General features: G+C 38.3%; 1 non-coding gene across 1 annotated transcript; it reads left to right on the forward strand.

Annotated features, from left to right (window-relative positions):
• The first annotated feature begins 3,364 nt into the window (after positions 1-3,364).
• Positions 3,365-3,516, forward strand: LOC122479283. The gene has a single exon (XR_006296328.1). It is a non-coding gene; the product is annotated as a small nucleolar RNA SNORA62/SNORA6 family (small nucleolar RNA).
• The last annotated feature ends 1,209 nt before the right edge of the window (positions 3,517-4,725 follow it).

The following is a 4,725-nucleotide window of genomic DNA, read 5'->3' on the forward strand; positions in this document are numbered from 1 at the left end:
ATGAAGTAAGTAGAAAGATTCAGAGAACAGGAATCCATGGCAACAGGAGACTAGAGCATCCAAAGCTAAATCTGTAACCATTTTGCCCTGGACCATCACTGCACATTATATTGTGCCTAATTGTCCCACAAATGTATTTAGCAATATATTAATTTCTAAAATAGAATGACCTGCACCAACAGAGCCTTGGACAAATTTTAAGTGCTAATACATTTGGAAGGAGGACAATCTCAGAGCACAGATTAAGGGAGAAGAAAATGAAACAGGGGTGGGGATAATACATATAAGGCAGTGCCCTACTGAGCTTCAGAGAAAGAGACAGATTATATAGTCATGTGGTTGCTCTCAGGACAGAAATTAAAGAGTCACCTGTCCTTGCACCCCATTCGGGATTTGGGAGAAAACTCTGGCTTGGAAATAAAATTCACAATGATATTTTTAACTGGAAATAACATATTTCTACTTCTAATATTTTTCAGATGAAAGAAGATGTTTTTATTTGTAATTAAATGAAAAGCTTTAACATGAAGAAATCCATACATGTTTTTTAAGTAATATTTAACATAATTCAATCCAACACATAGTAAATTCTCCGTAAAACTCAGCCTGAAGTTAGACTCAATAACCATTTGTCACAGACGTTTCTTTTGCCTTTTAGCTGCTGATATAACAGGTAAGCAGGCTAAAATCATAGATAGTTACTCCTTTAAACGATTAAGATCCTCCCCAACGTTTTTTTTTTTATCAAGTTTAGTACATTCACTGAAGCCTTTGTAAACAACCTCTTTCTTTACTTATTCACTTAACAAGTATTCACAGAGTACCTACTATGTGATGAAAACTCTATTACACAGTAAAAATATAGAAGTCAATAAAACAAAACACTCCCTACCTTTTAAGCTTATGTTCTGTCTGAGAAAAGCAACAACAATAACAAATTAAATAAAACTCAACAAGAAGGTTGATTCAGCGGGTAGTTATGTGAGTGGGTGGAGAAAGATTCGATGCTACATTACATAGGTTATGTAAGGCCAAAAAAAAAAAAAAACAGATACTTCTCTTAGGAAATGACACTTGAAACATCCTCTGAAGGAAGGAAAGAAATGCCTGTGTCTGAGGATGAGCAAGGGAAGAATTGGAGACAAAAAGAACTACTATAAGAAGATCAGAGTGGTTTTAAGAGTGAACTTCAAAGTCAGGGAATGAGGTGAAGTTGGAAAGCAGGCTGAAGTACCAGATCATGTACAGAAATATGCATTTTGGGTGAGCACTGGCTCCCCCAGGCTCCTTGAGGCCCTTGAACGTCAACTGTGCACATCTCTTTCCAACCCCATGTTTGGTGAAGTCACGTTAGCTGCTTGGAATTGGCCATGGCAGGCTTACTTATATTATGCAATCTGTAAGGCTCCAGTTCACTGACAACCCACTCTGTCTTCAGTCCCCCGTCACTGGAGAAATAGAAAAAGCATGCCACCATCGTCTAGCTGTCCAGGAACTCTTCCTCCAAAGCAAAACCTTGCGTGCCTTTTTTGTTGTTCCACGCTTTTGCTGGCCAAGATGTAAACTGTTTTGAGCACAACAGTGAGGGAAATCTTGCCAGCCAGCTGCAGAGCTGAGACTTCTCAAAGGGCTTTCTATTTCCTTTCCTACTTGCAGGTTAATGTAGGATGATGAACACCTTGATGGAGAGCTCTTGGCTGTTCTCCCATCAGCTCTTTTGCACTGTGGTCATCAGCTTTCCCCAGATCAAAAGTAGGCAGGTAAAAAAAAAAAAAGAAAGAAAAAACAGTGGGTTCACAACGTTTGACCTCAACTGGTCTTTCTGTTATTTTGTACATTTTTCGGGAATGAAACCAAACCAGGTCTTCAGCTTTATCCCCGTTTCTTGCAAGGGAAGAGCTTTTACATAATTGCTCACATTTTTCTTTTTTCCTGATTGAGAATTTTTACCCTCTTTTGTATTATTTCTGCAATAATTTGTAAACATATTTATCTTTTAACTTTTTTTAATATTTGTGTCATACTTTTATACTACACTTATTTGTCAAAATAAAGATTCTCACATTAAAAAAAATAAACTAAATGCATTTTTTAAAGAACAGTTGGTGTCTTGTGGACACAAGCTTATTACAGGGGGCCAGAGTCAGAGTGGGTATAGGTTGCTTGTTGTGAGGAGGGGACATGACCAACACAGCCAGCCTGAGACCAATAAAATAGGAGACCAAAGGGGGCACAACCAGTAGAGTGCTGGGTCAGTGGGCAAGCAAATGGGCTGTTCTTTGCCCTGAAGGGCCAGTGCCTAGGACAGAGCAGACAGTTTAGGAGGATATGGAAGCTATAGGTGCCTGACCCTGGTTGCAGCTGGTGGGGTGGCAGGACAGTGAGGAATACCCCATCCTGAGGGTCTTCAGCACTGAAAGACAAGCCACTCACAACACTGATGGCTCATGATGACCTAGAAGCCTGTCCACACCTACAGCTTGTCCTTCTGGTACAGGACATCTTTCACCCAATGATGCCAATCTTGGCCTAGGGCCCTGGGGTCCTCCAGTTCTTCCTACTGATATTTTAGAATTAAGGGATCAGTGCTTCTTTCTGCCATACTTCCTTTAGAACCATCGTGACCAGAGGTGTTAAAATTATCTGTGTATTTATCTCTGGGTTTCTCTGAGAGTGAGTCCTAGGGAAAGATGTGTCAGTCACTGTGCTTTGCTCTTTGGACAAACATGATTGTGACCGTCATAGGAAGTCTCACACCAAGAGACTTCCAGATGCAAGATACAAGTAAGACAGTGATAACTGAATTTAGGTAGAATAAAATACATATGCTTTTTTCTCAGTGAGATGGACAAGTAGGTCTTCCAGGGAGATAAAAGGGAAAAAGAGATCCTAAGTAGACATGATGACATTCTGACTTAACTGCACATTATGATGTTCTAACTAGACGTAACATACTATGTTATGTTGGTTTTATTTGTTACACGTAGGAAACTGGAAATAATCACTTATCTCAGTTTAATATTTATTTTTTTAGTGGCTACCTAGGTATCTAATTGAGTGTGGACTTTGGAGTAATACCAATTTCTGTTCCAATACAACTTATGATGTTTACTAGCTGAGTGTACTTTGTTATTTGCAATACCTCTAACTTCACTTTCACTATCTGAACTGCACATGTTAGTATCTACATCACAGAGTTTATAAAGTACTCAAGGCAGTTGTATACATAAAAATATTAAGTACGTTTTCTGGCACAAAGTAGGACTTGATGGTACAATCTAACAAGACTAGTCTTTAGAATTTGTTTGACTTTATTTGCCATGCTGTCTGCCAGTAGTTTAACTACAGTAGATTTGAAAATCTCTCTGCATGTTGTTAAAGCTTGCAGTTGAGGCCACTGGCTGGCCACTGAACTCACAAGTGTAGGTAGTGTGTTACATGAGGGGCAAATCTTTCTGACACCACAAGGGTCTCTGGCTCAATGAGTGAAGTTTTATAGTAATTCTTGCTAAAAAAAAAAAGTAAGAAAGTTAATAGTAAAGTAAAATAAAGTTTCTGATTACCTCAGTTTTCTCTAATTTTAAAAGGGGCTAACAGGGGTGCCTGGGTGGCGCAGTTGGTTAAGCGTCCGACTTCAGCCAGGTCATGATCTCGCGGTCCGTGAGTTCAAGCCCCGCGTCAGGCTCTGGGCTGATGGCTCAGAACCTGGAGCCTGTTTCCGATTCTGTGTCTCCCTCTCTCTCTGCCCCTCCCCCGTTCATGCTCTGTCTCTCTCTGTCCCAAAAATAAATAAAAAAATGTTGAAAAAAAATTTTTAAAAAAGGGGGCTAACAATACCTTGCAGGATCATTGGGAAGAGTAAAATGTAATCATATGTTTTATACAGTGTTGTGTGCATAGAAAGCAATAAAAAGTGGACTTGATTATCATGATGGCTGTCATTCAAAATTCTTATGTAAATTAATTTTGGAGCAAAACCGTATAAACAATATATACAATATATCAAGTCAATCAAAACCTTGCAATAAATGTAGATGCTGAGATTTTTTTTTTCTTTTATTATTTTTTTTTGTTTCTTTGTTTTTTGGTGCATTTCTTCTACATGTTTGTTTTCTGCACCATTTGAATTTAGACTTAAAAACTCTTAAAGAAAGTCAAGTCTCAGGAAAAAGATGGCATATTAATAGGTGAGTTTCTTTGCCAAAACACAGCCCACTACTTCCTCATTGGTATGAACTTCTAGTCCATTCTGCTTCTGTGTCAATTTTTTGTTATGGCCTGAGACTGGACCGTTTGAAGGATCAGAACTGAAAATCTGCAGAGCGGAAGACAAAATGGATTCATTCCCCTTTGGGCTCTTTAATTAGTTTCTAGAGCTTTCTCTTTCAAGGACCACTTCCGTAGAAAAATAAACTCCTTTTGGCGTTTTGCCAAAGCCCATTTTAGCCGCATTCAAAAAGTATATTTGGCCTAATAAACTAAGTCTATTTTTAAAAGGTGATAACCAGAGGTCGGTTTTTTTTTTATTCACTTACTAAATAAATAGTTCGAATTTTCTCTTATTGGTCCCTATTTGTGTCCTTTTCTCTGTGCTAGAAAATTGTCAAGATTCTTTTCACAGGGATTCATTTATAGCCTTAAAAGTTATAGTTATTGCACATCAGGAAATGTGTCCACTCTGAATTTACCACTAACACATTAGACAGTTGTGTAATTTCTATGCTT

This window comes from Prionailurus bengalensis, chromosome B1 (genome assembly GCF_016509475.1).
Source record: "Prionailurus bengalensis isolate Pbe53 chromosome B1, Fcat_Pben_1.1_paternal_pri, whole genome shotgun sequence".
Lineage (NCBI taxonomy): Eukaryota > Metazoa > Chordata > Mammalia > Carnivora > Felidae > Prionailurus > Prionailurus bengalensis.